The following is an 11,032-nucleotide window of genomic DNA, read 5'->3' on the forward strand; positions in this document are numbered from 1 at the left end:
AAAAGAAATAAAAAATATATAATCGAATTTCACTCAAATCTGCCTGAGTCTACCCAAATTTTTTTCTGGACGCGACTACTACAAAAAGAGGAACTTTATTTAGAAGCCTTTGAGTTTGAAAGGAACCATTTTATAAACAATATGATGCGGATTCTGTACAAGAGATGGACTAATTTACATATTTATAGAGAAACGAACGGACAAAGCTAAGTTGACTCAGCTCGTCACGTTGATCATTTATATACATATGTGTATACTCCTTAGGGTCTCCGTGGTTTCGAAGTTCCAGTTAAAGTAGATTACTTTCACCAGCGGCTGAAACAGTGTTTTGAGTTGCCGATGGTTTGGTTGTAAGATTTTTGTCCATATTTTTTAAATTCTTAATTAATTTTTCCAAATCTATGTCATTCTCCTCACAGTAATTGCCCAAGGCCCCAATACACTTGTGCCAAATTTCTTTCCAAACCTCGAAACTGTTGCTTGAGTCAATTTTCGGAATAGCCTTGTCTTCAGTTGACTCAAAACGGTTTCCCCGGAGCGGTCGTTTGACGATCGAAGCTTTTTTCAGACGTTACAGAGATGCTGTATTTCGAAAAAATTTTGTGATTTTAGAACCAATCGTGCTTTCACTTTTCTTAGGCCCAAATGCCGTCCTGGACGTGATTCGCCGTCAACGCGTTCTCGACCTTCTTTCAATAATATGTACCAATAAAAAACACTTGCTCGCGAAAAACAATTATCACCGAAGGTATTTTTCAATATTTTGAACGTTTCAGCAGCTGAAATTTCATTCCACACACAGAATTTAATGGAACTACTTTGTTGAATAATTTTAAAGACAAGCGTTTACTAAACACTAATGATTATTTTCATGTGACATTTTGCACAGATGTCACTTACAGTCTTACCAACCTAGAAAAGAATGGGCTTTCGCGCAAAATTTATATTAAAACGTCTTACTTTAACAATTTTGAGCCCAGAATAAAACATTTGACTTTATTTGAACAAAGAGTTATATAAAGCATCGATTAAGGAGTACTCTAGTCTACGTAGGTTGCTATATATATTTCTGGCCTAATAATGTAAATAGGCATATTTATCAACGAAAATGTTTTTTTTTATTTTTTATTTTTTTTTTTGTCGATTGCTGTTTTGTTTCGGGCTCATACGCATAGATCCATGATTCGTCACCTGTGACGATCTTATAAACGTTTTTTGAAGCATCGCGATCTTATTTTTTCAGTATTTCTTTACACCAATCCACACGAGCCTTTTTTTGAGCGATTGTCAAATTGTGCGGGATCCAACGAGAACAAACCTTTTTTACGGCCAGGTGTTCATGCAATACCGAATGTATGCTGGTGGGAGAAATGCATAGGCATGCCTCTATCTGAAGGTATGTTACATGACGGTCTTGCATTATCAGTTCACGTACGGCATTGATGTTTTCTGGCACAACGGCTGTTTTTGGACGACCTTCACGGAATTCGTCTTTGAGCGAGCGTCGGCCACGATTGAATTCGTTGTACCAGTTTTTCACAGTGCTATAGGATGGTGCTTTATAGCCATACAAAGATTTTAGTTCATCGATGCACTCTTGTCGTGATAATCCACGTCGAAAGTTGTGAAAAATGATCGCACGAAAATGTTCACGAGTTAATTCCATTTTTTAGCCGAGATGAATTTTTTAATTCCCTGTAAATAAAACAATTCACGATTAAATGACAAAACGTTCTGAGTGATGTTATGCTAAAAAATGTCAAACTTTCCAATGGAAATGTCAGATTGCACCTGGCAACACTTAGTGTTGCCCTAGGCTAGAATATATATAGCAGCCCTCGTAGAAGCATGAATTTCAAGCAATTTTTGAGGTGGCGTAAAAAGAAGTAATTATTATTTTAACTATAATTTTTCTATAAGTTATTCATTAGCATTACAAAAATATAGGAAAAATAAAAAAAAATTTCAAAATATAGAAAAGTTAAAAATTACAAAAAATTTGCAGCTGTTAAAGAGGGCGTCTCAAAAACTTGGCACGTGACTATAGCCACGATTTCAAACCTCCTAGTAATCTAAAACCAAAAGAAAAAATTCTAGAAATCAGAAATCAGCTCTAGTTTCCTTCCAAATAGATATTTTTACTAATACTAAGTCTTAAAATACAATATTACAAATTTTTGGATCAATAAATTTAAAAGTTTCCTCAGAAAAAGTTCTGGAAAATTCGCTATTTTCGGCCTTTTAGCTGTTTATAACTTCTTAAAGAAGATTTCAAAGAACGATAGTTATTTATGGAATAAATATATACCAAGTTAGTTATATGATAAGTCTGGATTTCTATGCATGGGTTTGAACAGTTCTTAAGAAAACCCATACAGACACTCAAGAATTATTTGTTCAGAATATAGAGGTATGTCCCAAAAAAATAAAAAAATCGCTAAAACTTCAGTCAATTAAGGAAATGGTAATGATTGTATACTCTCAAGAATTATTTACACGAATTTAGAACGGTTCATTTAAATGAATATAAACCAGTCACCGTATTAGCGAGAAGTTTCCATGTGTCCCAAAAAAATAGAACTAAAAAATCGCTAAAACTTAAAATATGAAGATATTTTACGCACAATATATATAATAGGTTTGTCAAAAAGTAAAAGCGCGTTAATGCTATACCTTTTGAAAGCTTGTAAATGGTAATAAAGAGATTGTTTATCAACGTACTCAAGTTTATTTAGTTGGATGGTTTCAACTTACACGAATTTAGAACGGTAGTGTCAAGAGCTATTTAAATGACGACCAAAATAAATATTATATTATCAGATATTTTAATTTATTTTTTTAAAAATTTCATGTTCAATTTTATTAACCTCTAATCTGCAGCAAGTGTTCAACATAGAAACAGGAATATTAATTTTAATCCTGCATTGTTTGGCTTGCTGCCACAAGTGGCTGCTTTAAACTTACAAGAACGCGTACATATATAGCTCCTATATATACATATACACATTTCCAAGTACTTATGTGCAAGTAGATATGCACAAAACTACCTATGCATACATCTTTTTATGCTTGAAAAATTTTCTCTTAACGTTTTCACTCTCACACTCTTTTTCAGCGTTGCTTTTTTATTCTACTTTCACTCAAATCTCTTAAATCACACCAAGTTCTCACTCATTAATTGTTCAATAGTTGTAATTTGTATTTGCTTTCAATTTTTATCTTATAACATTTGTATTTATATATAAGTAAATATATGCCTATGTATATAGATGCTTATATATTTCAGTCTAAAGCAGTGCGTATACGCACTGTCCGACCTCTTAAGTGGCTGTAGTCTAAAGTGTTCGTGTTTACTTTAATAGATACTTCAGAAATAGTGTAGAAAAAGGTAGATGACTGTAAAAGTATTTGAATCGGTTTTCCAGATAAAACACCTGATAAGTAACTGTTATGTTTAACCTTTGCTGACCCTTTTGTAAAATAGTCAAAATGTATTTAAATATTATACATAATACTTGTATATTTACCTTGTGACAAAAAAGTACCCGCAAAATATTTAATTATTCTCCGATTGACTGAAAACGGATTCCATGGAGCGGAAATTTCATTTTAGAGAACAATAAAAAATCACACGGAGCCAAATCTGGTGAATACGGTGGTTGATCGATGGTATATTTTGCATTTTTGGCTATAAATTCGGTCACAATCGTAGCTCGTTGCAATGGTGTAAAATCCATGAATTGTACTTCCGCAATTTCGATCGTTTTCTCGGATGTTCTCACGCAAACGCCTAAACATGGCTGAATAGAAGTCCCTATTGACCGTCTGTCCTTCCGGAATAAATGCATGATGCACCAAACCGCGAATATCGAAAAAAACAATGAGCATCACCTCGATTTTTGAGCGTCTTTGGCACGGTTGTTTTCGTTTCGGCTCGTTTTTTCCCACCATTCCGATGATTGTTGACTTGTTCCCATGTCAAACTGATAAACCTGTCTCATCGACAGTTATAATGTTATCCATGGATGTGGGATTGGAATTCGCACGATCAAGCATGTCCAAAAATACGCAAAAATTCAGCTTTAATCATTCGCATGGACTCGCGTCAGATGTCGAGCTCTCTTGCCAAATCTCTAATACTTGCTTCACGGTTTTCAAGCACCACATCTTTCACTTTTTTATATTTTCATCAGTTGAAGAGGTCGAAGGTCGTGCAGAACGAGGCATATCTTCAACGATCTGTCGGCTGTCTTTGAAGGCTTTGCATCAATCGTAGGATTGTGTTTTTTTTTATAAAACTAAATCACCATAAGCTTTTACCAACATTCCCAACGATTCTGCACACAAAATTTGGTTAAAAATACAAAATAAGAAACAAATTTTTTTTTTACAACAATCAACAAACTACTGATACGTACCGACTTAAGCAGCTGCTGTACAGGGTCCGGCAAGGGTCCGACACTCGAATTGTAACCGATTAAAAAAGCCATAAATTTGGTTTGGAAAATTGTTTTTATTTATTTAAAAGTAAAAAATGTGTGAAAATAATCATAAATTCAGGACCAATTCACTTTTGCTCGATATGACCACCTTTTGCCTTAACTATGGCCCTGAGACGGTCAAAAAACGAATCGCAAGCTACCCGAATGTGACTTGCCGATATTTTGGTCCACTCACGGACAATGGCTTCTTCAGCATCTCGAGACTGGTGTATTTTTTACTTCGGACCTTGCTCTCCAAAATGGCCCAGAGAGAATAATTCATTGATTCGCATCTGGTGAATTCGAGAGCCATTGTGTGGTCGTAATGAAGTTCAAAACTTTGTTTTTCAGCCATTCTTGGTTCACTCCCGCTTTGTGAGACGGTGCTGAGTCTTGTTGAAACGTCCATGGTTTGCGACCGAAATGTTTGTTTGCCCACGATGAAAACAATTAGAGAGCGTCCATCTGCGGTGACAGCGGTCCAAACCACTATTTGTTGCGGGTGCTGCCTCCTGGTGGCCAACCGATGACTTACATAAATTCTCGTATGAACGGTCGGTCAAGTAAACCCTATCGTTTGGAGAGCTTACGAATTGCTCAATTGGAAAAATTTTTTCGTCAGAAAACACAATGTTTGGAATTTGACCGCTTTCGGCCAAGCGAAGCAACTGCTTCGCTCTCTCAAGTCTTACTTGTTACTGCTTCAGTGTGAGATCATGGGCCTTTTGGAACTTGTAAGGCTTGACCTTGAGTTCATCAGTTTTGAGTTCTTTAGACATTTGATTGGCATTTCGTCGTGGATTTCGCTCAAGTCGCTTCTTCACTTTCCGAACCATCTCACGTGACGTTGCAGTCTTTTGATGACCACCTCCATGGCGTTTTGCGATGCTACCAGTATCATTGTAACGAGTGATGGTGCAATAAACAACAACTTTATTCACATTAAGGTGTTTGAGCTCACGAACAATTGCTGGCTGTGATTTTCCTGCTAAACAAAAAGCAATCACACTATTACGTTTGAATTCCATCGCTGATCACTTATTTGACGTTCACTTTTGGCAAAACGCTTTTGTACACTTGTGAACAATACCCCGAACTGTCACCTAGCATATTTATAAACAGCTTATTCTAGTGGGACAGCTGCGCGAACGGTCTGAAGTTGGTTACACTTCGAGTGCCAGACCCTGTAAACAGATTGGTTGACAGATCCCGCTCATATGTAGCAGAGTAATTAAGGATAGTCCTTCCAACTTAGCAAAATACATTCTTTTGAAATATTGTTTACTCGGGGAGAATTTAATTACAATTTCCGTGTGCCTTTTTGTCACAATATATATGTGGCTTAAGGACTTAAGCCTGATTTCTAGAGCATTTTTCTATTGTTCAACGAAGATTTTGCAACTCCAATTCGATATTAACTTAATACTTCTGTAAGCTCTCCTTGAGAGGAAATTATCAAAGCTAACTCTTTAAATTCAACACCACACCGTTAAAACTAGAGCTGCCTTTTTGCGACGCTTTACTCAGAATTAGTCACTCCATACAAAATATACTACAATGTTCTAGAAAAGAATTAACTTCAGTAATCGCCCAGCAAATAAAATATTTCTTACAGTTATAACCTTACATTATCCGGACAAATTTGTAAAATTAAAAAAAAATTGGAATGCATTGGTTCGAAATGTCTCTGCTGGTTAGGTAGACTCTAAAACGATCAAGTGAATATCAATCCCCAAAAAATCGATATAGGTTTCCAGGTACTTCTTAGAATCAGCCAGTTATTCACTGTTATATCATTTAACAATGTGCCAAAATGTAGACAACATAAAAATTTTAAAAATTTTTTAAGCTCAAAAATCATTCCATTCATCCATTTCCAAAAAGATAAAATAGCTTAATTTTAGCTGAAAATATGTAAAAACATAGCTATAAAATAATATTTCTGGATTTGAATTTTGAACTAAATATTTCTTAATATTCTTGTATTATTATAATAAATAATCTTTATAAAAGGCTTAAAAAGTAAAATATTAGTATTTAAAATTTTACTTATTTATTTCAAAATATTGAAAATAATTATTGATATACAAAAATTGCAAAAGGTTTGTAATAAAGTTAATAAATATCCGATGCACAAAAGAGACTATTAAATTAGCTTTAGAAAAAAGTTTTGAAATTTTAACGAAGTAAGAAGTTAATATTGAATTTCTTAGAAATATTTTCCATTAAAATTACAGACGGAAAAACTCTTCTCCAATATCAATAAATTCGCAGAATCTGACCAACACTGTGAAAATGTCAGAAAATTTGCATATATATTTACATATATACATATACATATATTCAAAAGCACACTAACAACAACTGTCAAGTTTAATAAATACTCAATATATATATATATGTATATGTATATATATGTGTAGAACAAAAGCAACGCCAACAACACTTAACATCCTATATCTGAGTGGTAATTTCCCGCGCTCAAGCGTTAGAGCACCTTTATTCACACACACAAAGAAACAAATACATATACATATAACATTGTATTTGAACAGCGATGTGTTTGCCGCCAGCTAAGCATCCCTGACACTTCTTTACCTGTGGGCCAGCTTTGGCGCTGGTATTTTCTATGCAAATTCATGAGGATTGCTAAAGAAGTCAGTGGCAACAAAAATTTTTTCATTCAAATATGTCAATATTGTAAAGATATTATATTTTTTTCTGATCTTTACCCTTCATAGGTTCTTTACTTATAACAAAAAAAAATGTTTTGATCGGACAGTCGGAATGGCAGCTATATCATACAGTGGAGATTCCGAAAAATGAGTGTCTTCTTGTGAAAAATTTCATATCGATATCCCAAAAACTTAAGCACTATTTGTCACATACAGGCGAACCAACGGACACGCTGTTCAAAGAACAAAAAGAAAAAACTATTTCTCATGCCTTGAAAAAACCAGTCCTTCTTGGGACTTCACTTGATGAAAAAACCAAAAAACTGCAAATGTATTACTATAGACTCATTGGTAAACTTAAACAATGGCAGAAGTAGCATAATTAGCTGTAATCTAGAATACTTCTACATTCAAAGTTAGCATTACTACTAAAATCACAGGCTAATCATTCTCTCCTCGTAATATTACATTCAATATAAATTGTAACGGTGTGGCTCTTCTGACATTTTCTTTCTCATTGAGTTTTATTTCATTCACTTTCTGCTGATAAGAGAGCATTTCGAGTGTTATTTTAGCTTGGCTTCAGTGTTGCCAATTTTGCGTTTTTGGGCAAAAATTGGTGGCATTAAAAAATGTTATTTTGAAGGTTTGTTTAAATATTTTTTAGAATACAAAGTGAAAGCAGAATTATTGTAAAATGAAGTATCATTATTTGGATGGTTGCTTTGGCTTATTAAAGTTTCAGACGATATGCATCTCTAGTTAAGATAACCCCTAAATAGTGATTAATTTTAATAAATATTTTGGGAGAAAGAAAAGAAGAGCAAATTTTCTTTCTTTCAGACTTTAGTAATCATGTTTTTCAATGTATTAAGAATTTGTTTATTGAAATTTTGATGGAGACAGAATCAAAAACGGAGTTACCTTTCTCAAGTAGTCCTCGAAAGGCGACGGTGGTTCTGGGAACTTGTGATTTTAGAAATAACAAGAAAACGGGATCAACGGAGAGTTTTGATCGGCAAGTTTGTATGACAGATATTTGCTATAGTCATCCGATCTGAATACTTTCTTCAGAGATTGCATCGCTACCTTGGAAAATAACCCATAACAAATCTCATGAAGATATCTCGTCAAAGGAAAACATTTTCTATACAAGCATTTGATTCCAATCGCTCAGCTTGTATGGTATGGTAGATATTGTTATTGAGGTATTGCACCGCGACCTAGGGTCTATTGTGCCCTCCCCTGTATCTCATATGTTCACCAAGGTCCAGCAACCTGAATAATTCCAGGAGCCTGCTGGGCGCTACTGAGGTGATGTGATCCCTGTCTATGTAGATGGAACCCAGGGCCTTAAGCCTTCTTCTGCAAATTGCTGGACAATCCAGAATTAAGTGTGCTGGTGTTTCCAACAGAACCGGCAGTTAGTGCAAGAGACTAAGCCCATGTTGGACAAGTACTTCCTGAGCCTGCTGTGCCCTGTGTAGAGCGCCACGAGGAGAAATTTGTCACCGGGGTGGTTAATTAGTTCTTCTGAACCTAGAGAGCATGGTATGTTTCTTCTTCTTCTTATGTAAATACAGCTTACGCGATGGCCGAGTTCCAGCTGCCTGTGCCAGTGCTGATCTTCCCAGCTTCTCCACTCCGTGCGGAAGACCTCCTCTGCTTCTCCCGGCGTTCCTTAGGCTGGAGTGTGGAACCCCAACGTCGATGTTTTGATCTCATATACTGAGATCTCTTTAAGTGCCGCTTGACTGTCGCAAAGAATGGCGATGCGCTGGTTGCGATAGTTGCGGTGGAGGTTGACTTCTACACACTGACTTATGCAGAAACATCTGCCTAAAAGATACTTGGAAAGCATCCCATTGATATGAATAGTTTGAGCCGTCAGTGTACCACTGGATAGTACTGTCTCTTAGCAGTATTTCAATATTTCATTCTTATTGCCTAGAGTAACTCTAAAGTTCTTTATGAAATTAATCCTCTTTGGAAGCCGTCCCTTGGGTCGAAGGGCTAGTGGTGGACTTCCAAAGTACGTTCCTTCATCTGTTTCGAGCCCTACCAAGGTGGTAGCTTCCTTACCGCCGAGTACTGAACCCTCTTTCTGACATTAGCAGCTTGTATATGTTTCGCTATCTGTTTAATCACTATGTGCAGCGGTGTAAGCTCCAATATGACTTCAAGCGCCGCAGTGGGGCATATGCGCATTGCCCCTGAAGCACAGACACAGGCAAGTCTTTGCAGCATGCATGTAGGGGTGCGATTTTCAGCGCTTCCGATCTTATGTCGATGTCTACTACTTTTTCCATCCCTCTTAGCATGAAGGATGTGAGACTAATGGGCCTGAATGATTTGGCTAATGAGTGGTCTCTCCCATCTACTGTGGGGATTAAGATTACTTTCGCAATTTTCCATGGCTCTGGACATCGCCAGGCTATCTCTCATCAGCCCTAACAGGTGTGGCAAGAGAACTTGCATACCTTGCTGCAAAAGAGCTGGAAAAATTATATCCGCTCCTGGTGACTTATAGTTCGAGAAGAAGGCCAGTGCTCAGCTGGTTGAGTCTACAGTAAACAGATTCCTTGCACTCAGCCATTCCAGGCGATCTGGCCTCCTTGCTACAGATGGTGGAGTTTGGTCAGCCTGAACCGTCTCCGGAAAGTGCGCTTCTAGGAGTGTCGCTGCCCTCTCCTCCACACTAGTCGTATGTCTTTTGATGGATAATACCGTATCTGTCTTGCCTCTTTACAACGCCTTGTGTAGTCAAGCTGCCTCTGGGGTCGAGGAGACGCTGTCACAGAATTTCCTAAAGCTCTTTGACTTCGCGAACCTAATCTTCTTCTTTTGGTTGTTAGGTGTTGCTTATATTCCTCCCATCCGTTTGCCTAAGTACCGAGAGTTTGTTAGACCACCAGGGACAGGTTTGTTTCTGGTTGCCACCTTTCAGGTGACAAGCCTGATTGTCCATTATAGACTGTTTATAGCAGTCAGCCTGAACTCTCCGGAAACTGCGCTTATAGAAGTGTCTCTGCCCTCTCACTCTGCATTATATTTTGCCCTGTCTTTTGATTGAATATATTCCGTGTCTGTCTTGTCTCTTTACATGTGTCGGCTCCCGACTTCTCTGGGGTCGAAGAGACGCTCACAGAATTTTCTAAAGACATTGCTTATTCGACTTCGCGAACCTAATCTCCTTCATTGAAGGTAATATGGAATCCCAGTTGCCAGTTAATTATGAATTCAAGAAGAGACTCACCCCTCTCGTTGCAGTCCGTGCTACACCACTCCGGCACTGCGCGTTGGCATCACATCCAAGAGTGAAGGGGAGCTATTTTACCTGCACCGCTACCAGATCCTGAGAATCGATGGGGGGTGCTGTGGTCTCTGAAATGCAAGGACGAAGTCCTTTACCTGCACCGCTACCAGTCTACTCTGAAATACAGAAAAAGTCTATATCGGTTCTAACAACTACACAAAAACGGAGTCTCTCGCTAGAGGAATCCCAAATTATCTTGTTGTTCCTCGAGTTGAGGCCTCTTATCTCTCCTGTGTAAACCCATGGTTCCTGGATTAAGAGGATGTCCAGGTTATCCGAGATGAATCTCCTCGCGATGATAGCCGAGGCTGCCGTCGCGTGGTGCGGAATTTCATCTGGAGAATGCCGGCGTTGGGTTCACAGAATTGGCTCTATGAGAGGCAGGCCTTCGTCTCACTATCCTCACCAATCTGCATGTTCAGCGCTTCCGGGAGCTCTTGAGTGGATGGCGGCGTCCCATCCTGCTCATTGTAGGGAGACTCGTATCGCTTACCTTCATCCGCAGCGGCAGTAGCAACCTGCGCAGACGAGGTGGTGTCATTGACTCGTGCCGCTCTCCT

Source organism: Bactrocera neohumeralis, chromosome 3 (assembly GCF_024586455.1).
Source record: "Bactrocera neohumeralis isolate Rockhampton chromosome 3, APGP_CSIRO_Bneo_wtdbg2-racon-allhic-juicebox.fasta_v2, whole genome shotgun sequence".
NCBI classification, from domain to species: Eukaryota; Metazoa; Arthropoda; class Insecta; order Diptera; family Tephritidae; genus Bactrocera; species Bactrocera neohumeralis.